Source organism: Scyliorhinus canicula, unplaced genomic scaffold, assembly GCF_902713615.1.
Source record: "Scyliorhinus canicula unplaced genomic scaffold, sScyCan1.1, whole genome shotgun sequence".
Lineage (NCBI taxonomy): Eukaryota > Metazoa > Chordata > Chondrichthyes > Carcharhiniformes > Scyliorhinidae > Scyliorhinus > Scyliorhinus canicula.
Window position 1 is genome coordinate 1,674,755 of NW_024055498.1, and position 25,535 is coordinate 1,700,289.

The 25,535-nt window shown below is 50.7% G+C and overlaps 1 long non-coding RNA gene across 1 annotated transcript; it reads left to right on the forward strand.

Annotated features, from left to right (window-relative positions):
* The first annotated feature begins 13,130 nt into the window (after positions 1–13,130).
* LOC119960344 lies at positions 13,131–18,062 on the forward strand. Its single transcript, XR_005459383.1, has 3 exons — positions 13,131–13,194; positions 14,255–14,373; positions 17,617–18,062. It is a non-coding gene; the product is annotated as an uncharacterized LOC119960344 (long non-coding RNA).
* Positions 18,063–25,535: the final 7,473 nt, after the last annotated feature.

A 25,535-nucleotide genomic window follows, 5' to 3' on the forward strand; every position in this document is an offset into this window, starting at 1 on the left:
ACAGCTTTGGGGGAACAAGAGAGGAAAGAATGTTCCAGAGAAACTAGAATTGCCTGTTCAGAATTTCTATCCTGGACTGACAGTGATGGCTTTTGTAAACTCCTTTTACAGGGGGTTAGAATGGGAGAATTTGCACACAACAAACTGAACCCAACAGAAAGGTTTGTCTCTTTGCGAATTCTATCCTGCATTGACAGTGATGACTTATGTAAACTCCTTTTATAGGGGATTAGAAGGGGAGAATTTACAGATAGAAACTCAAATCAAATTTCACATCAAGTTTTAACAGAATCACTCCATTCATCAGGACCTGAATATCATTGGCCTGTGAATGTAGAAGAAGAAATGTTTCTGTTCTGTCTGTAGGAAAACATTTTCAAGATAAGTGTGACTGTAAAAAAAACCAATACACACTCGACTCGAGTGAGTGTTCCATTGAACTGACTGTGGAAAGAGCTTTAATCAGTTCCAGTCTGAAAAAACATCACACCATCCAGAGAGAGGAGAGATCGTACACGTGCTCTCTGTGGAGACAAGGGCGCCACGGTAGCACAGTGTGTAGCACTGTTGATTCTCAGCGCCAGGGACTTGGGTTCGATTCCCGATTTGGGCCACTGTCTGTGCGGAGTCTGCACGTTCTCCCCGTGTCTGTGTGGGTTTCCTCCGGGTGTTCCTGTTTCCTCCCACAAGTCCCAAAAACGTGCTTGTTTGGTGATTTGGACATTCTGAATTCTCCCTCTGTGTACCCGAACAGGCACCAGAGTGTGTCGACTGGGGCTTTTCACAGTGACGTCATTGCAGTGTTAATATAAGCCTATTTGTTACACTAATAAAGTTTACTATTTAGTATTCAACTGATCGTCAAACGTGGAGAGGGACAAGGACACCAGCAGCATGTTGAAAACTTGGAAACGTGGGGACTGTGGGAAGGGATTCAGGTCCCCATGTGAGCTGGAGATTCATCACCGTAGTCACACCGGCGACAGAGCATTCACCTGCTAAGTATGGGAAGGGATTCACTCAGCTATCCGAGGTGAGGATTTACCAGGATATGGAAGCTGAGCTGGTGAGGAAGCGAGCGGCCTTTAATAAGGTTCAGGCTGCTCTATGTAAGAAAGGAGTTTGATTCGGGGCGGAATACCCAGCAAAGCTGCGGGTTACAAATCAGTCCAAAGACTTCCATTTCGTGATACTAGTGGAGGCGAATGCCTTTATTGTAAAGCATGGACTGAGTCTAGTTATCTGTATTGGACAAGATCTACATTCCTGTGGGGTGGGATGGGTGTTGTGATATCCTCGATATAGTTTTTGACATTTTCTGATAGAATCTATTTTTCTGTGTGGGGATGAAGAGAGATTTTCTTTACAAAGCACAACGTAGATCTGTGTGGGTGGGTGGTGGGGGGAGGGGGGGGGGGGGGGGGGGGGGAGGACGGCCCCCATTGGAAATTGAGTCTAGTAAGGGACTGCATTCTGAAATATGTTTTATTCACGCAGTGGGCAATATTGTTGTTTTTATTTTCTTGTTGTCCTGAGAGGAGTTTCCCTACCAGCAGTCAGCTGGTGAATGGGAGTGAGATTGGGGGGGGGGGGTGTAGCTGCAGCTGGTGAACCAGTTTTGGCTGGTTCAACAAGCTCAGCGTCAGGGCCGGAGCCCCGGGGGGGGAGGGTGGTTTTGGATTCAATGTGTGTGTCTAGGTGAGGCGTTGGTGAAAACTGGGGCAGGGGGGTTAGTTTGCTGATGATGACTATAAAACTGTTTTTGTTTTACTCTGAAGATGTGTGCGCGTGGCGGTCATCTTGGGTGGACCCTTGGCCTGTACTTTTTGAAGATTTGCTGGATAGTCCCTCACGGTGGAAATGGCTGATTCCGTGATGGGGGCTGGTGCGGAGACTCTTGATTCAGGGCTGGTCATCTGGAACGCAAGGGGATTGGGTGGACCAGTGAAGGTCAAGGGTTTTCGCTCACCTAAAGAATCAAAATGCTGGTGTGGTATCCTTGCAGGAGACTCATTTGCAGGTTAGAGATCAGACCAGACTGCGGAGGGGTGAGCCAAGTGTTTCACTCGGGCTTTGACAAAGGGTTTGAGGTGCTGCAATTCTAATCAATAAACAGATCCCTCTTTCAGTCACTAGGATCATTGCGGACGCTAATGGGAGATACGTGGTGGTCAGTGGGTCGTTGGCAGGTACATTGGTGGTGCTGGTGAATGGCTAAGTCCCTAACTGGGACGATGTGGCATTTGTAAAAAAAATTGTTGGGATCCATCCCAGACCTGGATACACATCAATCAATGCTTGGCGGAGACTTCACTTGCGTACTGGATCTGGAAATGGACTGGTCCAAGCCCATTTAACCGCTATAAATACACAATAACGGAGTGGAATCTGGACGGACCATCTGGCATGACCCAGGCACCGGAACGACAACAGCGAACCCGGAAAAAAGATAAATCAATCTGTTCCCATCAGTAGATTGTAAAAGAATTGTGGGACACAGATTTCAGATTGTGAGCAAGATCTACAGGGAGGATACGAGGAAGAAATTTTACAGAGTGAGTGATAATGATATGGAACTCAATGCTTACACACAAAGGTCGATAATCTCCAGGTCCTGATAACTCGAATGGTGCTGTCAGAATTTGATGTGAGGATTGGTTGTGAGTTTCCTGTCTGCAAATCCCTTTCTAAGTCCCTGTGAAAGAAGTTTACAAAGGCATCACTGTCAGTCCAGAAATGAAATTCCGGAAAGATAAACATTTCTCCTGGTTTGAATTTGCTGTGTGTAAATCCGTACTAAATCCCTACTAATCCCCTGTAAAAGGAGTTTCCAAAATTAATCACGGTTAGTCCAGGATAGAAATTCACAACATTCTCCCCTCCTGTTCACGGGTCCAGGATGACCGCTCATGCCCCCCGCCCCTGCCCCTGCCCCTGCCCCTGCCCCACTGCACACTGATCCTCTCGTCATCAACAGTCCCCTGATTTGAGGGTGATGTTGACTCAGGGTTGTGAGTTTCTGCCCTGGGTCTTCATGTGGCTGAACAGAGCCGCAGAGCTTTGGACACATGGGGCAGGAGTTCCAATGAGACAGTGAAATCTGCAGAGCAGGATTGGCTTCCTTTTCTTTCCATCTCTGCCACCGCTTTGCATCATCAATAAGACATTGGGACTCAAAGACGAATCCAGTTTGATGGACAAGTTGTCTCCATTCTGAACAATGGGGAACAAGCTCCTCCCACTCATTGAAACATCGCCCCGACAAAGATGAGAAACGCGCATGCGCCCTGATGCACATCCAATAAAGATGGCGGCCGTTAACCCGAGCCGAACATGAACTGCAGCCCCGTTCAGTACAAACTGTATTCGGAGACCTCTTTTCCGAGGATTGCAGCTTACAACAGCTTTACAGGATGTTTCCGCCCACTCCCGCGATCTCTCACTCCCTCCATGTTGTTAAACGCCTTTTACCAATTCCGGATCTGAATACACAGCCCTTCTCCTTCGCCATTACCCACACTGCGCATGCTTCAATCACAGCGGGCCCCGCCCCGCCCCGCCCCGCCCCGCCCCGCCCCTCATTCACTCCGATTGCTTGGAGGACGAGCCGCTCTTGGTCGGTCCTCCAGTCTCGCCCCTCCTCGTCCTATTGGTCGGCAGCCGCCGTCAATCACCCGGGCATTGTGACGGTTCCAGATGGTGAGAGTGGCTACAGGCTCAGGCTGACTCGCTGATTGTCCAATAATAACAGTGAGAGTCTCAGTGGGACAATCAGACAATAATAGTGGAGATGGGGCCCTGAGGAGAAACAACAAAGGATTCACTCACTTTCAGAGTAACAAACACAGTGTATGTTCCAATAATAAGAGTCAGGCTGCAATGTGTGAGTGAACACATAATTGGATCCAATGTAGAATCATAGAATTCCCTCAGTGCAGAAGGAGGTCATTCGGCCCATTGAGTCTGTAGCAACCCTCTGAAAGAGCCATGGTGTGGAAATGCCTGCGTTGGACTGGGGTGAGCACAGTAATAAGTCTTACAACACCAGTCCAAATATGTTAAACATGGTTAAAGTCCAACATGTTTGTTACAAACACGAGCTTTCGGAGCACTGCTCCTTCCTCAGGTGAAAGCTCGTGTTTGAAACAAACATGTTGTACTTTAAACTGGTGTTGTAAGACTTCTTACTCTGAAAGAGCACCCGACCTTGGGGAATTCCCCACCCTATCCCCGTAACATCTCCCAGGGACAATTTAGCACAGCCAATCCACCTAATCTGCACATTTTTGGACTGTGGGAGGAAACCAGAGCACCCAGAAAGGAAATCTACGCAGATGCAGGAAAATGCCACAGAGACAGTGACCCAAGGTCGGAATTAATCATAGAATCTACAGCGCAGAAGGCGACCATTCAGCCCATCGAGTCTGCACCGGCATCACCTGATCTGGCCAACTCACTGAAATATGGTTAATTCTGAATTGCATAGCAAGCCACTCAGTTTTAGGACAATTAGGAATGGACATCCAAGCTGGTTTGCCCGTGACATTCACATCCCATAAAGAACAGAGAAAATCAAAGGGCTGTTTCCAGTGCCGGTTTCCAAGGAATCAGTACTGGTCCCTTCACTCCTGGTTTATATCATTGACTTGAAAGTAAATGTAGGAACATGAGGAAGAAGTTTACCTCTGACACAAAAATGATTGAACACTTGATAGTGAGGAAGAAAGCTGGAGGGAAAACAAGGCAAAGGATTCCATGATAAATGGCAGGACAGGACTAGTTAGGCCAGAGCTAAATTCCTGTGCACAGGAAGATTGCACTAGAGAGAGCACAGAGTGGATTTAAGAATATCAACCAGAAATTGACAATGTTTGCTCTGAGAAAAGTTTGGATAAACTGGGACTGTTTTCTTTGGAACAGAAAAGACTGAGGGGAGACCAAAATGAAATTTTGAAAATCACCCCGGCTAGCTCAGTCGGTAGAGCATGGGACTCTTAATCCCAGGGCTGTGGGTTCAAGACCGACGATGGGCGCTTCAGCTTCTTTAATCTGAGAACATTGAGCTGCACTGTTTACGGTAGCACAGTGTTTAGCACTGTTGCTTAACAGCACAGGGTCCTGGGGTTCAATTCCCACTTGGGACACTGTCTGTGCAGAGTCTACATGTTCTCCCAGTGGCTGTATGGGTTTCCTCCCACAAGTCCTGAAAGACATGGTTGTTAGGTGAATTAGACATTCTGCCACCTCCTCCACAGTAGTCCTCAACACCGGTGCCCCGCAAGGCTGCGTACCTAGCCCTCAACTATACTCCCTGTACACACACGACTGGTTCCAACTCCATCTACAAGTTTGCTAATGATAAGACCATAGTGGGCCGGATCTCGAATAACGATGAGTCCGAATACAGGAGGGAGATAGAGAACCTAGTGGAGTGGTGTAACAACAACAATCTCTCTCTCAATGCCAGCAAAACAAAAGACCTGATCATCAACTTCAGGAAGCAAAGTACTGGACACACCCCTGTCAGCATCAACGGGGCCGAGGTGGAGATAGAGCATAGAACAGTACAGCACAGAACAGGCCCTTCGGCCCTCAATGTTGTGCCGAGCCATGATCACCCTACTCAAACTCACGTATCCACCCTATACCCGTAACCCAACACCACCCCCCCCTTTAACCTTACTTTTTATTAGGACAATTTAGGGCAATTTAGCATGGCCAATCCACCTAACCCGCACATCTTTGGACTGTGGGAGGAAACCGGAGCACCCGGAGGAAACCCACGCCCACAGTGGGAGGACGTGCAGACTCCACACAGACAGTGACCCAGCCGGGAATCGAACCTGGGACCCTGGAGCTGTGAAGCATTTATGCTAACCACCATGCTACCCTGCTGCCCCTAATGGTTAGCAGTTTCAAATTCCTAGGGGTGTACATCACCAAAAATCTGTCCTGGTCCACTCACGTCAACACTATCACCAAGAAAGCACAACAGCGCCTATACTTCCTCAGGAACCTAAGGAAATTCGGCATTTCCACATTAACCTGTACCAACTTTTACAGATGCACCACAGAAAGCATCCTATCAGGCTGCATCACAGCCTGGTATGACAACTGCTCGACCCAGGACCGCAAGGAACTTCAGAGAGTCGCGAATACCGCCCAGTCCATCACACGATCCTGCCTCCCATCCATGGACTCCATCTACACCTACCGCTGCCGGGGGACAGCGGGCAGCATAATCAAGGATCCCTCCCACCCGGCTTACTCACTTTTCCAACTTATTCCATCGGGCAGGAGATTCAGAAGTCTGAGAACACACAGGAACAGACTCAAAAACAGCTTCTTCCCCACTGTCACCAGACTCCTAAATGACCCTCTTATTGACTGACCTCATTAATACTACACCCTATATGCTTCAACCGATGCCAATGCTTATGTAGTTACTTTTTTTTTTAGAACAGTACAGCACAGAACAGGCCCTTCGGCCCTCGATGTTGTGCCGAGCCATGATCACCCTACTCAAACCCACGTATCCACCCTATACCCGTAACCCAACAACCCCCCCCTTAACCTTACTTTTTTAGGACACTACGGGCAATTTAGCATGGCCAATCCACCTAACCCACACATCTTTAGACTGTGGGAGGAAACCGGAGCACCCAGAGGAAACCCACGCACACACGGGGAGGACGTGCAGACTCCGCACAGACAGTGTCCCAGCCGGGAATCGAACCTGGGACCCTGGAGCTGTGAAGCATTTATGCTAACCACCATGCTGTTTAGCTCACAGGGCTAATCGCTGGCTTTGAAAGCAGACCAAGGCAAGCCAGCAGCACGGTTCGATTCCCGTAACAGCCTCCCCGAACAGGCGCCGGAATGTGGCGACTAGGGGCTTTTCACAGTAACTTCATTTGAAGCCTACTCGTGACAATAAGCGATTTTCATTTCATTTTCATGCTACCGTGCTGCCCATTATCTTGTGTTGCCCTATTATGTATTCTTGTGTATTTTCTTGAATTTTGTTTAATTCCCTTTTCTACCATGTACTGAATGATTTGTTGAGCTGCTTGCAGAAAAATACTTTTCATTGTACCTCGGTACACGTGACAATAAACAAATCCAATCCAATCTTTCTGTTTTTTTCAATCTCTCAGATCTTCTCTCAGTCTGTCTCTCTCCTTTCCTCCGTATCTCTCTCGATCTCTGTCTGTTCCTATTCAATTGAGGTCTTCAAATCATGAAGTGTTTGTGATAGATTGAAGAAAGAAAAAGAAGGAGAAAAACAGAAAGTGTTGGAAAAACTTTTCTTTTTTTTGTATGTTGGAAAAACTCAGTAGTTCTGGCAGCATCGGTACAGAGAGAAACAGAGTCTTTGAAATCAGAGAATTTACAGTGCAGAAGGAGGCCATTCAGCCCATCAAGTCTGCACTGGCTCTTGGAAAGACCACTCGACCCAAGCCCACACCTCCACCCTATCCGCATAACCCAGTAACTCCACCCAACACTAAGGGCAATTTAGCATAGCCAATCCACCTCATCTGCACATCTTTGGACTGTGGGAGGAAACCGGAGCACCCGGAGGAATCCGACACACACATGGGAAGAACGTGCAGACTCCGCACAGACAGTGACCCAAGCCGGGAATCGAACCTGGAACCCTGGAGCTGTGAAGCAATTGTGCTAACCACTATGCTACCGTGCTGCCTTGTGACTCTTCAGAGCAGGGTAAACCAGGATTGTCCCTCAGATATCAGGGAAATGAAATGAAAATCGCTTATTGTCACGAGTAGGCTTCAATGAAGTTACTGTGAAAAGCCCCTAGTCGCCACATTCCAGCGCCTGTCCGGGGAGGCTGGTACGGGAATCGAACCGTGTTGCTGGCCTGCTTGGTCTGCTTTTTTAAAAGCCAGCGATTTAGCTGAGTGAGCTAAACCAGCCCCTTCACCCAGAAGGTGAAGAGGAGATTTAATCGAGGTGTTTAAAATGAGGAAGGATTTGTGATAGTGTTGATGGGGAGAAACTGTTTCCCAAGAGCAGGAGGGTTTGTAACCAGAGGACACAGAGATTTAAGATATTTGACAATATTTGGGGCAGCGCGGTAGCATAGTGGTTAGCATAAATGCTTCACAGCTCCAGGGTCCCAGGTTCGATTCCCGGCTGGGTCACTGTCTGTGTGGAGTCTGCACGTCCTCCCCGTGTGTGCGTGGGTTTCCTCCGGGTGCTCCGGTTTCCTCCCACAGTCCAAAGATGTGCGGGTTAGGTGGATTGGCCATGCTAAATTGCCCGTAGTGTCCTAAAAAGTAAGGTTAAGGGGGGGTTGTTGGGTTACGGGTATAGGGTGGGTTTGAGTAGGGTGATCATGGCTCGGCACAACATTGAGGGCCGAAGGGCCTGTTCTGTGCTGTACTGTTCTATGTTCTAGAACCCAAGGGGGTGATGAGGAGAATGGTTTTTACACAGTAATGTGATGTGATCTGGAATTCACACTGACAGGCTGCTGGAAGCAGATTTCACAGTAACTTTCAAAGGGAATTGGGTAAACACTTGCAGAGGGTAAATTGGCAGAGTTATGGTGAATGGGTTTAATTGGACAGTTCACTCATCGACTGTCATATGATAAGGGCAGATAATTATAACTTTGTTATTTTGTGTTTTGAGTTTTGTGAGTGATGACCTGCTGTGTTTATCTACACGCAGCAGGAGTATATCCTGCATCCGCCACTTAGTCTGGCGTGATACACGGTGTGAAAATGAAGTAAAGGAACAAAAATTCACAGATGGACAAAACAAAGGGGGCTGCTCCCAAACAACGAATGGAGCACAGCCCGAAAGGAACTGGAAAGGAAACGGAAACTTAACAAATCCTGTCAAATCAAAGTGTGAAAATCAGGGTCTATAAGGCAGCCCAACCCCTGCGGCTCCCACCGAGCACGGAAGGTCTTGAGTGAGCCCGTGGACACCGCATGCTCCAGGGACACCCGGCCGTGAACAAGGCTGCGGAAGAGGGGCAAACAGTCAGGTCGGATGACCCCCTTAGTCGCCCGCTGCTTGGACCTATTAATGGCAAGTTTGGCCAGGCCCAGGAGCAGGTTCACAAGGAGGTTCTCCGCCTTCCTTGCCTCCCTCCGCACCGGATGTCCGTAGATCAGGAGCGTGGGGCTGAAGTGCAAACAAAATTCCAACAACAACATTGTCAGGAAAGCAAAAAGGGAGTGCAGCCGAGGACAGACAACATACACGTGCTCCACGGTCTCCACCAGGCCGCAAAAGTGGCAGGTCTCTGGGGAGGCAGTGTGGCCTTACTTAGTTTTCACACCGTATATCACACCGGACTAAGTGGATATACCCCGGTTAAAGGGCACTGCCCTGTGCAAGAACCTCCATCCCAGGTCCCCAGGTTTTATGATGTGGAGATGCCGGCGTTGGACTGGGGTGAGCACAGTAAGAAGTCTTACAACACCAGGTTAAAGTCCAACAGGTTTGTTTCAAACACGAGCTTTCGGAGCACGGCTCCGAAGAAGGAGCCGTGCTCCGAAAGCTCGTGTTTGAAACAAACCTGTTGGACTTTAACCTGGTGTTGTAAGACTTCTTACTGTGCCCAGGTTTTATGGGGAGGACGTGTCTGCAGAGGGACCTCCACCACTGGACGGCAACGAGGCATGTCAAGGCGTGTCCGGACGGCGGGCGAGGGCAAGGAGTTGGAAAGTATCTCCCCGTGTTTGCGCGGGTTTCGACCCCAACAACCCAAAGATGAGCAAGTTAGGTGGATTGAACACACTAAATTGCCCCTTAATCGGAAAAAAATGAATTGGGTACTCTAAATTTTTTTTTAAAAAGAGGTGGAAAGTGTGCAATTGCAGGCCGTACAGGAAACCCCTCTGCGCAGCGCGAAAAGGACGGTATTTTCACAAGGCGGCCAGGGTTGTGGGGCACCAGCATGAGGAGCACGTCATCAGCGTAAGCCAAAACGACCACCGCCATGCCCGGTTCGTGCAGAACCAGCCCCGACAACCTCCTCCGCAGGAGGCACAGGAAAGGCTCCACGCAGAGAGAATAAAGTTGGCCAGACAAGGGGCAGCCCTGACTCACTCCTCTCCCAAAGTGAAGGGGCGCCGTCAGGGTCCATTAACCTTAATCAGACACTCCGAGGCAGCGTACAGTAATCGGATCCGGGTGACAAAGTGCGTCCCGAACCTGAAAGCTCGCAGAGTCCCGAGCAAATACTCGTGCCCCACCCTGTTGAACGCCTTCTCCTGGTCAAGAGACAGGAAGGCGCTCGACATACCAGTTCTCTGCTTTGGACTCGAGGAGCAGCCCCAGATTTCCCCAGCTGTCCAGGGCCAGCCACACGCAGTCCGGGTGACCATGATGCTTTTCAAAAATGCCCGGAGGGGATGAGGGGAGACTCGGTGCCGGGCATGAGGCTGCCCTCTGCCTCGCTGCAGAGAGCATCTAAATCCTCCTCCTCGCCCACCACTGAGCAGCCATCCTCCTCCGTGCAGTCACTGCCTGAGCCCGAGTCCCCGTGGCAGGCACCGCGGGCCCATCAACATGCCCTTGACACGAGTTGATCCAGGGCTGGTTTAGCACAGGGCTAAATAGCTGGCTTATGAAGCAGACAAGGCAGGCCAGCAGCACAGTTCAATTCCTGTACCAGCCTCCCCGAACAGGCGCCGGAATGTGGTGACTATGGGCTTTTCATAGTATCTTCATTGAAGCCTACGTGCAACAATAAGCGATTTTCATTTCATCCCACCCCCAGGATCGTCCTCAGGTGGGTTCCTTGCAAGGTCCCCCCACGATTCAGGGTCCGTGGATGGCAGCGGCTCCGACCTCCCCCTCCGCCGTCGATGCCGGGCCCTCGGAGACACCCCGGAAGACCCCTGGGAACCTGGCATCATCTGCTTGGGTGTTGTGAGCGGGAAGCTTTCCTCGCCGTCGCCCGCCCATGACCCGAATATACAAGGACACTGGTGGCTGCCGCCGGCTCCCGGCGACGAACAAAAGGAGGTGACCGGGGAGTAAAACTACCGGGCGGAACGAGCCCTCGGGGGTCACGTTTCCGCCCGGCCCTGGTGGGTGGACGATGGCAGCCCAGGCACCTTGGCTGCCTCAGAGACCGCCTTGACCTTCTTTTTAACGGGGCTGGGCGTCAGGGTGATGGGGACAAACACAGGAGATACCAACCCCACTTGCCTGGGGAGGGCGTAGCGAGATCCACCACCTGTTCCAGCCCAGGCAGGCAGCGCTTGCGGGGGGCAGGCTCATCTCGCTGCGGGGCCTCCACTGCTGGAGGGCCCTCGGCAGCATTCCGCACCCCCCCCCCCCCCCCCCCCCCGCCCCCCCGCATCGGCCAGCCCCTGGGATTGTGGCAAGGCGGGAACAGCCTCCAGCCCGGGGACAAACACAGGCTCCCCACCACCCTCCGGAGCCCGTGTAGAGGTCTCTCCAGGCACCTCAAGTTGTTGCGAGGTGGCGGTGGTGTCCTGTGGTGAGGCTGCGGCCTCTGAGTTGGTTGGGACAGTCACGAGGTCAGTACCCATGATGGGACCAAGGTGTGGATGGGCCCGGTCTGACCGCGTGCCGTCTTCTGTTTGGTCTTTTTAGGCTGCCTCTGGTCTAGCGGAGGCCCCCCCACCGCTGCCAGCAGCCGCGGTGTTGCCAGGGGCCTGCTGCTGGGCAGACAAAGAGGTGGCAGAGGAGAGGGGTGGCAGTGCCAGCCGCGGTCGCCCTCGAGGTAGTGTTGTTGGCAGCCGTTACGGTGGGACAATTCCGGCGAATATGCTCCAGCCCTCTGCAGGCATTGCACCGCAGATCATCTGCAGACCAGAACACTTTGCGGTCCTCCCCTTGGTGGGAGACCACAAAACCTCCCTCTGTGACCTCCTCCCGGGTCAGGCGGACAAAAACCTGATGCCGGAAGGAGTATACATGGCGGAGGGGGAGGTCCCGCAGGCCGAGTATCAGTGGTGCCAACCCGGAACTGACCTCCCCCAGTAGGTTGAGATGGGGGAGGAGGAGCTCGGTGGGGAGGTAGGGCGGGACGTTTGAAAGAACCACACATTCGGCGATGGCCTCCAGCGGGTCCACCGCCACGTGTGTCCCGCTCACCGTGAGCCCCCTTTCCAGGACGTGGTGGACCATCTGCTTGGCCCGCAGGAAAAACACGACCTTGCCGTACATCCTGGAGGTGGCTACGATGGTTGAGGGGCCGAAGACCCCGGCCATCGCACGAGTGCCCACCTCAATGGTCATGGTGGGGTGGGGATAACATTTGACCCCAAGTTGCCGTGTTAGCAGGCAGAAAGGTGAGGGGGCGGCGGAGGGTCGAGAGGCTCCCGTCCCTGCATAGGTTCTTGGCCGGCCATGTATCTAAGGCCAGGGTAATAGGGCAAGGATGGGGGGAGGGAGGGTGGATGTGGCACCACAACTGCAGGTGCCACAAGGGAAGGTGCTGCAGGGCAACAGCAGAGTGGGGCAGCGTTCTTCAGCCCTGGAGGGGCCTAAAACAATGCCTCAGGCTACCCCACACCCACCACAGGTGGTCAAAGGCAGGCGGACGGCGGTCTTCAACCCTGTGGGGCACAAAACAAAGCCCTTGGTCTTCACTCCCACCTCAGGCACAGGGCTGGGAGGACAGAGGGCAGGGTCTGCAGTCCCAGGTGGTCCCACCTCAGGCAGTGTCGGGAGGTCAGAGGGCAGGGTCTGCAGTCCCAGGTGGTCCCACTCCCACCTCAGGCAGAGGGGCGGGAGGACAGAGGGCAGGGTCTGCAGTCCCAGGTGGTCCCACCTCAGGCAGAGTGTCGGGAGGTCAAAGGGCAGGGTCTGCAGTCCCAGGTGGTCCCACCTCAGGCAGAGTGTCGGGAGGTCAAAGGGCAGGGTCTGCAGTCCCAGGTGGTCCCACTCCCACCTCAGGCAGAGGGGTGGGAGGACAGAGGGCAGCAGGATTGGGGAGGGGCGGGGCAGAGACAGAACAATCAGCGAGTGGCCGCTCTCACCATCACAATGACCGAGTGATTGATGGCGGTCTCCCGACCAATAGGTAGAGGTGGCGGGGCTGAAGGACCAAATGAGGGCGGCTGGTCCTCCAACCAATCGGAGTGAATGAGGGGCGTGGCCAGGGTGTGATTGAAGCATGCGCAGTGTGGATAATGGCGAAGGAGAAGGACGTATTTTTCAGATCGGAAAGTGGTAAGAGGCTGTTAACAATATGGAGAGAGCGAGAGATCGCGGGAGTGGGCGGAAACGTTGTACAAAGCTGTTGGGAGACGCAAATCGCGGAAAAGAGATCCCGGAACCTGTTTGTACCGAGCTGAACTGCAACTCCTCATGTTCGGCTCGGGTTAACGGCCGCCATCTTTCTTGGATGTGCATCAGGGCGCATGCGCGTTTCTAATCTTTGTCGGGGCGATGTTTCAATGAGTGGGAGGGGCTTGTTCCCCATTGTTCAGAATGGAGACAACTTGGCCATCAAACTGGATTCGTCTTTGAGTTTAATGTTTTTATTGGATTTAATGTTTTATTGATGAAGTAAAGCGGTGGCAGAGATGGAAAGAAAAGGAAGCCAATCCTGCTCTCCGGATTTCACTGTCTCATTGGACATCCTGCCTATGTGTCCAAAGCTCTGCGGCTTTGTTCAGCCACATGAAGACCCAGGGCAGAAATTCACAACCCTAAGTCAACATCACCCTCAAATCCGGGGACTGCTGATGACGAGGGTCAGTGTGCAGCGGGGGCGGGGCATGAGTGGTCATTGTGGACCAGGGGGCAGAAGAAAATGTGAATTTCTATCCTGGACTGACAGTGATTAATTTTGGAAACTCCTTTTACAGTGGGTTAGTAGGGGAGGATTTACACACAGCAAATTCAAACCAGGAGAAATATTTATCTTTCCAGGGTCCCAGGTTTGATTCCCGGCTGGGTCACTGTCTGTGTGGAGTCTGCACGTCCTCCCCCCTGTGTGCGTGGGTTTCCTCCGGGTGCTCCGGTTTCCTCCCACAGTCCAAAGATGTGCGGGTTAGGTGGATTGGCCATGTTAAATTGCCCGTAGTGTCCTAATAAAAGTAAGGTTAAGGGGGGGGTTGTTGGGTTGCGGGTATAGGGTGGATACGTGGGTTTGAGTGGGGCGATCATGGCTCGGCACAACATTGAGGGCCGAAGGGCCTGTTCTCTGCTGTACTGTTCTATGTTCTATGTTTCCTGAATTACATTTCTGGACTGACAGTGATGCCTTTGTAAACTTCTTTCACAGGGACTTAGAAAGGAAACTCACAACCAATCCTCACATCAAATTCTGACACCACCGTTCGAGATCAAATTCTGACACCACCGTTCGAGTTATCAGGACCTGGAGATTATCGACCTTTGTATGTAAGCATTGAGTTCCAGTTCATTATCACCCCCCCCCCCCCCCCCCCCCAAGGCCCTGACCCAGCCAAAACTGGTTCAACACCTGCAGCCCCCACCTCACTCTCATTCACCAGCTTACTTCTGGCAGGGTAACCCCTCTCAGAACAAAAAGAACGATGATATTGCCCACTTCGAGGATAAATCCTCACTGGAATAACTGGGTGAATCCCTTCCCACGCTCAGAACAGCTGAATGGTCTGTCGCCGGTATGACTGGTGATCAGTCTTCAACTCACATGGGGATCTGAATCCCTTCCACAGTCCCCATATTTCCAGGCTTTCAGCATGCTGCTGGTGACCTTGCTGCTTTCCACATTGATGATCAGTTGAAGTCTTGTCCCCACAGAGAGCATGTGTACAGTCTCTCCCCACTCTGAATGGTGTGATGTTTTTTCAGACTGTGCAACTGGTTAAAGCTCTTTCCACAGTCAGTTCACTGGAACACTCTCACTCGAGTCATGTGTGTATTGGGTTTTTTTTCAGTCACACAGATCTTGAAAACATTTTCCCACAGACAGACCAGACAAACATTTCTTCTTCCACATTCACAGGCCACTGATATGCAGGTTCTGATGAATGGAGCGACTCTGTTAAATCTTGATGTGAAGTTTGATTTGAGTTTCCATCTGTAAATCCTCCCCTTGTAATGTCCAGTAAAAGGAGTTTCCAAAAATCATCAGTAGGGGCAAGTACGGTGGTTCAGTGGTTAGCCGAGGACCCGGGTTTGATCCCGGTTCTGGGTCACTGTCAGTATAGAGTTTGCACATTCTCCCCGTGTCTGCGTGGGTCTGGTCCCCCACAATACAAAAATATATGCATGTAGGTGAATTGGCCAAGCTAAAATGACTCCTTAATCGGGGGAAAAAGAATTGGGTACTCTAAATTTATTTCAAAAAAGGATTGCCTCTTTCCTAATGTTCACAATTAAAGGGGTGGGTTGGCTGAGGTGAAGGCTGACATTTCACGGCAATTACATTAATAAGGGACTGTTATTATGGAGGACCAAACCGGGCTTGTTGAGGGCTGGTGGTGTATATAAGAAGCTGCTCAATGTGATCATGATGCCCCTGGAAAAAAGGGAGGTGGAGGTAGTTGTGGCGACGGATGCGGAAAAGGGGTTCAACCGGGTAGAGTAGGACTATTTATGGGAGGTGCTGGGACGTTTTGGGTGCGGGAAGGGCTTTATCGGCTGGGTTAGGCTGTTGTACCAGGCCACGGAGGCTAGTGTGAGGATGAATAGGACGACTTCTGACTACTTTAGACTGTACCGGGGGACAAGACAGGGGTGCTCCCTCTCCACACTGCTGTTTGCGCTAGCTATAGAGCCACTGGCAATTGCTCTGAAGGCTTCAAAGGGCTGGGGGGGTTGTGGAACATAGAGTCTCGCTGTACGCAGGCGGCCTGCTCTATACGTTTTAGATCCGGTGGCAGGGATGGGCGAAATCGTGGCGATCTTGGGGGAATTTGGCCAGTTTTCGGGGTATAAATTGAACATGGCAAAGAGTGAGATGTTCGTAGTCCAGGCGAGGGATCAGGAGGATCGGCTAAGGGAGCTGCCATTTTGGTTGGTTGGGGACAGCTTCAGATATCTAGGGATACAAGTGGCGCGGGTCTGGGGCCAGTTACACAAGTTGAACCTGTCCCGATTGGTTGAACAAATGAGGGGCGAGTTTCGGAGGTGGGATGCGCTCCCATTGTTGTTAACTGGGAGAGTGCAGACGGTTAAAATGACGGTCCTTCCGAGATTTTTGTTCGTTTTTCAGTCTCCCCATTTTCATTCCGCATTCCTTTTTCATGAGGGTCAATAAATTTTTTAAAATAAATTTAGAGTACCAATTCATTTCTTCCCAATTAAGGGGCAATTTAGCATGTTCAATCCACCTACCTTGCACATCTTTGGGTTGTGGGGGCGAAACCCACGCAAACACGGGGAAAATGTGCAAACTCCACACGGACAGTGAGTCAGAGCTGGGACCTCGGCACCGTGAGACTGCAGTGTTACCACTGCGCCACCGTGCTGCCCTGAGGGTCAATAAAATTATCCTGGGCTTTGTATGGGCAGGTAAGTCCCCGCGAGTGAAGAAGGTGATGCTTGAGCGGAACCGGGGGAAAGGAGGGCTTGTGCTGCCGAATTTTAGCAATTATTGGGTGGCCAACATAGCCATGATAAGGAAGTGGGGGCTGGGGTCGGTCTGGGAGCAGATGGAAGCAGCATCGTGTAGGGGCACCAGTCTGGTGGCATTGGTAACTGCGCATCTGCCATTCCCGCCGGCGCGGTACTCCACCAGCCCTGTAGTGGTGGCGGGTCTGGGGTCAGTGGAGGAGGCACGTGGGAGCAATGGGGGCATCAATCTGGTTCCCAATATGCGACAATCGCCAGTTTACCCGGGGAGCTTGGATTGGGGGGTTCCAAATATGGAGGAGAGCAGAAATTCAGAGGATGGGGACCTATTTTTAGAAGGGAGCTTTCCTCGCTTGTGGGCACTGGAGCAGAAGTTTGGTTTGGCGAGGGGGAATAATTTTAGATATTTACTGGTGCGGGACTTTCTGCGTAGGCAGGTATCATCCTTCCACTCTTGCCACGAAGGGGAATCCAGATCAGGGTAGTTTCCAGAGGATGGATGGGGGAGGGAAGCATCTCTGACATCTGCAAATAACTCATGGGGGCAGAGGAGACGCAGACCGAAGAGCTGAAGCATACGTGGGAGGAGGAGCTTGGCGGGGGGGGGGAGATAGAGGAGGGTCTGTGGGAATTCTCTATCCCAGAGGAATGTGGAGCCTCAGTCATCGGGTATGTTCAAGACAAATATTGACAGGTTTCTAGATATCGAAGATATTGAGGGATATGGGGATTGTGTGGGAAAATGGTGCTGAGGTAGATCGGCCAAGGATCTCATTGAATGGTTGAGCAGACTCGGTGGGCCGAATGGCCAACTCTTGCTCCTATTATAATCTCTTGGTCCTGATCGGGAAGCAGTGAGCTGAGCTTGGAATCTGTCAATCAACATGAATCAGCACCTTCAGGAGAATTGGGAGGGAGAATATTAGATACAACAGCGTGAGAATGGATGGAGAGTGTGTGGGGTGGAGATTTACAGCTTTTGGAGAACGAGAGAGGAAATAATGTTCCATCGGAACTAGAATTGTCTGCTCTGAATTTCTATCCTGAACTAACAATGATGATTTTTTGTAAATTGTTTTAAAGGATATTGGAAGAGGAGGAATTATAGACAGAAATCTCAAACTTCACATCTCGATATGACAAACGCACTCGATTCCTTCTGATCTGAACATCATCGCGAGAAGGAGAAATGTTTGTCCGATCTACCGGCTTCAAAAGATTTCAAACATCAGTGTGACTGGAAAAGCACCAAAACCCACACAATACACACCCGAGTGAGAGTGTTCCAGTGAACTGATTGGAAAGAGCTTCAACTATTACGCAGCCTGAAAAAACATCACACCGTTCACAGTGAGGAGAGACAGTGAACATGTTCTGTGTGTAGACGAGGCTTCCGCTGATTGTACAATCTGGAGAGACACGGCGAGACCCAAAACATGGAGAAACCGTGGAAATGCGGGGACTGTGGGAAGGGATTCAGATGCCCATCTAAGCTGGAGTCTCATCGACGCAGTCACACTGGGGAGAGGCCATTCATCTGCTCTCAGTGTGAGAAGGGATTCACTCAGTTGTCTCACCTGAAGACACATCAGCGACTTCACACTGGGGAGAGGCCATTCGCCTGCTCTAAGTGTGGGAAGGGATTCATTGATTCATCCGCCGTGCGGCAACATCAGCGAGTTCACACTGGGGAGAGACCATTCACCTGCTCCGTCTGTGGGAATGGATTCACACAGTTATCCATCCTGAAGAGACACCTGCGAGTTCACACTGGGGAAAAGCCATTCACCTGCTCTCAGTGTGGGAAGGGATTGACTCGGTTAGCCTGTCTGCGGAGCCATCAGCGAATTCACACTGGGGAGACGGCATTCACCTGCTCTCTGTGTGGGAACACATTCAGTGATTTATCCAGTCTGCAGACGCATCAGCAAATTCACACCGGGGAGAAGCCATTCACCTGCTCTCTGTGTGGGAACACATTCAGTGATTTATCCAGTCTGCAGACACACCAGCGAATTCACACTGGGGAGAGGCCGTTCACCTGCTCTCAGTGTGGGAAGGGATTTATTGATCCATCCATCCTGCAGAGACATCAGCGAGTTCACACTGGGGAGAAACCATTCACCTGTTCCCTCTGTGGGAAGGGATTCACACAGTTATCCAGTCTGCAGACGCACCAGCGAATTCACACTGGGGAAAGACCATTCACCTGCTCTTAATGTGGGAAGGGATTACATAGAAAATAGGAGCAGGAAGAGATAATTTGGCCCTTTGCACCTGCTCTGCCATTCATTCTGATCATAGTTTATCATCCAACTCTCCATAGCCTAATCCCGCTTTCCCTCCATATCCTTTGATCCCCTTTGCCCTCAGTGCTACATCCAACTGCTTCTTGCAAACATACAATGTATTGGCCTCAACTATTTCCCGTGGTAACAAATTCCACAGGCTCACCACACTCTGGTTGAAGAAATTACTCATCTCTGTCCTAAATGGTCAACCTTGTATCCTCAGACTGCGACCTCTGGTTCTGTACACTCCAACCATCGGGAAAATCTTTCCTACATCTACCCTGTCAAGTCCTGTTAGAATATTATAGGTTTCTATATGATCCCTCATTCTTCTGAACTCCAGCGAATACAATCCTAACTGATTCAATCTCTCATACGTCAGTCCCACCATCCCAGGAATCAGTCTGGTAAACCTGCTCTGCACTTCCTCTCGAGCAAGAATATCCTTCCTCAGAGACCAAAACAGCTCACAATATTCCAGCTATGGCCTAGCCAAGGCCCTGTATAGAACAAAGAACAGGCCCTTCGGCCCTCCAAGCCTGCGCCGATCATGTGTCCTATCTAGACCAACTGCCTGTATCCTTCTATACCCCGTCTGTTCATGTGCCTATCCAGATAAGTCTTTAAGGTCGCTAACGTATCTGCCTCAGCCACCTTACTTGGCAGCGCATTCCAGGCCACCACCACCCTTTGTGCAAAACCCTTCCCCCGCACATCTCCACTGAATCTATCTGCCCTCACCTTGAACTTGTGGCCCCTTGTAATTCTCATTTCCACCCTGGGAAAAAGACTCCAACTGTTCACCCTATCTATACCCCTAATAATTTTATAAACTTCAGGTTGTCCCTCAGCCTCCGTCTCTCTTGGGAGAACAATCCCGTTTATTCAATCTCTCCTCATAGCTAATCCCCTCCATACCAGGCAACATCCTGGTAAACCTTTTCTGTACTCTGTCAAAAGCCTCCACGTCCTTCTGGTAGTGCAGTGACCAGAATTGGGACACAGTATTCCAAATGTGGCCTCACCAACATTCTATAGAACAGTACAGCACAGAACAGGCCCTTCGGCCCTCAATGTTGTGCCGAGCCATGATCACCCTACTCAAACCCACGTATCCACCCTATACCCGTAACCCAACAACACCCCCCTTAACCTTACTTTTATTAGGACACTACGGGCAATTTAGCATGGCCAATCCACCTAACCCGCACATCTTTGGACTGTGGGAGGAAACCGGAGCACCCGGAGGAAACCCACGCACACGGGGAGGACGTGCAGACTCCACACAGACAGTGACCCAGCCGGGAATCGAACCTGGGACCCTGGAGCTGTGAAGCATTTATGCTAACCACCATGCTACCCTGCTGCCCTTTTAAAATTATTAGTGCCCAATTTTTTTTTCCAATTAAGGGGCAATTTAGCATAGCCAATCCACCTATCCTACACATCTTTGGGTTGTGGGGGTGAAACCCACACAGACACGGGGAGAATGTGCAAACTCCTCACGGACAGTGACCCAGGGCCGGGATTCGAACCCGGGTCCTCAGCACCGTAGGCAGCAATGCTAACCACTGTGCCACCGTGCTGCCGTGCTGTGTAATTGTAACATAATTTTCGAGTTTTTATACTCGATACCCCGTCCTATGAAGGCAAGCGTGCTGTCTGCTTTCTTCACCACCATTTCCACCTGTGCTGCCACTTTTAAGTATCTGTGGACTTGCATGCCCAGATCTCTCTGTGTCTCTATGCTCCTGATGGTCGGCATCTCCACATCATGAGTGTTAAATGCTCTCAGTTCTGTCTATTATGAATCTTTGTTGCACCTTATCCAGTGCCTCTATTTTCCTTTTCTAAATGGAGATGACCCATGTTGACAGAGCTCCCAGTGTTGTCTAACCCTAATTCTAAACAAGTTGAACATTTCCTCCATGCTTTTCAATTCTATCCCTCTGGAATGGAACCCTGGATATGAGCCTCACACTGCAAGAAACATGTAAAGTTCTTAGAATGGGTGCAGAGGACATTTACAATAATAATAATCTTTATTATTGTCACAAGTAGGCTTACATTAATGAAGTTACTGTGAAAATCTCCTAGTCGACACACTCCTGTGCCTGTTCGTTTCCACCGAGGGAGAATTCAGAATCTCCAATTCACCGAACAAGCACATCTTTCGGGACTTGTGGTAGGAAATGAAATGAAATGAAAATCGCTTATTGTCATGAGTAGTCTTCAATGAAGTTACTGTGAAAAGCCCCTAGTCGCCACATTCCGGCGCCCGGAGGAAACTCACGCAGACATGGGGAGAACGTGCAGACTCCGCACAGACATTGACTCAAAACAGGAATCGAATCTGGGACCCTGGTGCTATGAAGCAACAGTGTTAACAATTGTGCTAGAATGGCACCAGGGATAAGTGACTCCAGTTAGTTGGCGTGTCTAGAGCAGCTGAATTTCTCTCCTGTGATCACAACATCTGGAGGGTGGGGAATGGGGCCATTCAGCCCTTTGAGACCATGTTGGCTCCCTGTGGAGGAAGTCAGTCTGTCCATTGCCCTGTTCTATCCCCAAATTTGTGCAGGTTTATTTCTCTCAGTGCACATCCAATTTCCTGTTGAAATCCTTCTGTCGTCTCTGTATGTCCTACCCTCATAGTCAGTAGGTTCCAGGTTGTTACCACTCGTTTTACATGGACATAAGGCTCCTAGAGCACAGAGGAGTTTATTTGGCCCATTTTCCTCGTGCCAGCTCTTTGTTCAGCGAACCATTTAATCCCAGAGATCGACTATTTTGTTTTCTTTTTCGGAATATATCAAATGACAGTCCAATGAGGCTCGACCACCATTTACAGACAGTGTATTCCAAATCACAACAATTCGCTGTGTTTTACAACAAATAATTGTGCTTATGGTTGTCTGGAGTTTCACGGAGTATTCAAAATGGTGTCAGCGCCGTGGTTATTACACAAAATTAAGACTCAGTCTTCATCAATGATTCTGGTGAGGACGCCAAGTATAATATATCCTAGTTTGTGGACAATTAGAATAAATGTATATTTCTATAAAACCTCGCACTACCACTGGACGTCCTGGAGTGTTTTAAAGCCAATGGAGTACTTTTGAAACATATTCACTGTTGTAATGTAGGAAGCTGTAAATGCGCATGTGTGATCACATTTAGTTTTAAAATTGTAATTTTTGTAGTGTATTCACAAGGTCAAGGAAACCCTTTTATACCTCAAACATGTGGCCTCCTGCAGCCATTTCACCTTCTGTACCTTTTCTATATTAACTATGTATTGATTTCATAGCAAAAAAACAATCATTATATTCATGATTATTCAGCAGTGAACATTGATTATCATTAGTGAATTGTTGTATTGGGTAATTATATTGCAAAGACTAGATCTTTATTTTTATAAATAACACGATCAACCAAAATGTTTCCAGAAACTGCAGAGCTATCAGAATTTGTTTGAAAAAAATAAATTGCTCGGTAATTTTGAGAAGTTACGAGATGTGATGATAAAGCCTGTATATAATATTACATGTACTCAGCAGTGTGACGTCCCACCAGTAGGTGGCGTCAGGCATCAGTCAGGTGACATTCAACTACCAGCAGAAGGTTGTAAAGTGTGCACAAGGCCAGTTGCACATAAGGGTAGTTCCAAGAGTGTCGAATGTAACTCTGTGATGACTTGGTCTGTATAGCATTCTGATAATTACCTGACCCCGTGTACATTAATAAATCATCGTTCTGGCAAAGTCATCAGCAATTCTGTAGAGTCATTGCAAGAATAGATCACAGAACACAACACTAGACATCATATTCTGCCCAGACGAGGAAATGTGGTGCGGAGGGGGATAGACATTAATGGGGTCTTCAGGGACTTTTTTTTTTTAATAATTTTTATTGGAATTTTTTACAGAAAATATAAAAATATAACAACAAGTATAGCAACAAGCAGTAATACGCAACTAACAGCCCCATAACACACACAATTCCCCCCATACCGTAACATCACATGTATCACACTCCCCCCACCCCGCCCCCCCACTGTAGCAAAATACTTCGCCGGGTCTTCAGGGACTTTTATGAGAGACGATATCGGTCCGAACCTCAGGCGGAGAAGGGGGGGATGGGGTGCTTTTTGGACCTGCTGAGATTCCCGAGGGTGGAGATGGGACGGGTGGAGGGTCTGGGGGCGCCAGTTGAGCTTGAGGAGCTGGTTAAAGGGATAGGGAACATGCAGTCGGGGAAGGCGCCGGGGCCGGATGGGTTCCCGGTTGAATTTTACAAGGCGTATGCAGACCTGCTGGGCCCCCTGTTGGTTAGGACCTTCAACAAGGCGGGGGGGCGGGGGGGCTTTTCCCCTGATGATGTTTTGGGTGCTGATCTCCTTGATCCTTAAGCGAGACAAGGATCCCCTGCGGTGTGGGTCATACAGGCCGATCTCACTCCTTAAGGTGGACGCCAAGTTGTTGGCAAAGATCTTAGCCACGAGGATAGAAGATCGTGTGCCGCAGGTTATCCACGAGGATCAAACGAATATGTGAAGAGGAGGCAGCTGAACACAATATACGGAGGCTCTTGAATGTTATTATGATGCCGGCGGTGGAAGGGGAGGCGGAGATAGTGGTGGCGCTAGTTGCGGAGAAGGCCTTTGATAGGGTCGAGTGGGGGTACTTGTGGGAAGTGCTGGGAAGGTTCGCGTTTAGGGAGGGGTTTGTCAGTTGGGTGAGGCTGTTGTATGAGGCCCCGATGGCGAGTGTGGCCACGAATAAGAGGAGGTCGGAGTATTTTCGACTATACCGAGGGACAAGGCAGGGGTGTCCCCTGCCCCCCCTACATTTTGTGCTGGCAATTGAACCCCTGGCTATGGCGCTGAGGGAGTCGGGGGATTGGAGGGGGCTGGTCCAGGGTGGGGAGGAGCACCGAGTGTCGCTCTGTGCGGATGACCTATTGTTGTATGTGGCAGACCCGGTGGGGGGAATGCCAGTGGTGATGGGGATTCTCTGGGAATTTGGGGTTTCTCAGGGTATAAACTTAACTTTGGGAAAAGCGAGCTGTTTGTGGTACACCCGGGGAACCAGGAGGGGGGGATTGGGAGGCTCCCACTGAAAAGGGTGGAGAGGAGCTTCAGGTACTTGGGGGTTCAGGTGGCCAGGAGCTGGGGGTCCTTGCATAAGCTAAACCTCACAACGCTGGTGGAGCAAATGGAGGAGGAGTTTAAGAGGTGGGACATGCTGCCGCTGTCTTTGGCGGGTACGGTGCAGTCAGTCAAGATGACGGTGCTCCCGAGGTTTCTGTTCCTGTTCCAGTGCCTCCCCATCCTTATCCCGAAGGCCTTTTTCAGGCGGGCTAACAGGAGCATTACGGGGTTTGTGTGGGCACACGGGACTCCAAGGGTGAGATGGGTGTTCTTGGAGCGGGGCAAGGATGGGGGGGGGCATTCTCTGTGGGCATTATTGGGCTGCCAACGCAGCGATGGTGCATAAGTGTGTAATGGACGGGGAGGGGACGGCATGGATGAGGCTGGAGATGGCATCCTGTGTGGGTACGAGCCTGGAAGCGCTTGCAACGGCTCCGCTGCTGCTCCCTCCGACGAGGTATACCACAAGCCCGGTGGTGGCAGCTACCCTCAGGATTTGGGGGCAATTGAGGCAGCATGGGGGGAGGTGGGGGCCTCGATGGGGTCCCCGATACGGGGGAACCACCGGTTTGTTCCAGGGAGAATTGATGGTGGTTTCCTGAATTGGCCCAGGGCAGGTGTCAGGAGGCTGGGGGACCTGTTCATAGACGGGATGTTTGCGAGCCTGGGTGAGCTGGAAGGGAAGTTCAGGCTCCGCCCGGGGAACACCTTTAGGTACATGCAAGTAAGGGCGTTTGTCAGGCGGCAGGTGGCGGGGCCCTGCTGCCGCCGCCTGGGGTCAAGGATAGGGTGCTCTCGGGGGTATGGGTTGGAGAGGGGAGGATCTCGGAAGTGTACCAGGTGATGCAGGAGGTAGACGAGGCCTCGGTGGAGGAGCTGAAAGATAAATGCGAGGAGCTGGGTGAGGAGATTGAGGAGGGGACGTGGGTGGATGCCCTAGAAAGGGTGAACTCCTCCTCTTCGTGTGTGAGGCTTAGCCTCATACAGTTTAAGGCACTGCATAGGGCTCATATGACCGGGACAAGAATGAGCCGGTTTTTTGGGACCGAGGACAGGTGTATTAGGTGCTCAGGGAGCCCAGCAAACCATGTCCACATGTTCTGGGCATGCCCAGCGCTGGGGAAATTTTGGAAGGGTGTAGCAAGGACGGTATTGAGGGTGGTAGGATCCAGGGTCAATCCAGGCTGGGGACTCGCAATATTTGGGGTTGCAGTGGAGCCGGGAGTGCAGGAGGCGAAAGAGGTTGGTGTTCTGGCCTTTGCGTCCCTAGTAGCCCGGTGGAGATTTTTACTTCAGTAGAAGGGTGCAAGACCCCCAAGCGTGGAGGCCTGGGTCAACGATATGGCGGGGTTTATTAAATTGGAGAGGGTGAAATTTGCCCTAAGGGGATCAGTGTAGGGGTTTTTCAGGAGATGGCAACCATTCCTAGATCTCCTGGCAGAACGGTAAAAACAAAAGGTCAGCAGCAGCAGCAACGGGGGGGGGGGGGGGGGGGGTTGTCTCTCTGTTTTTGTTTTGGGTTGAATATCTGTTATTTGCTAATGACCGGCGTTAATTTG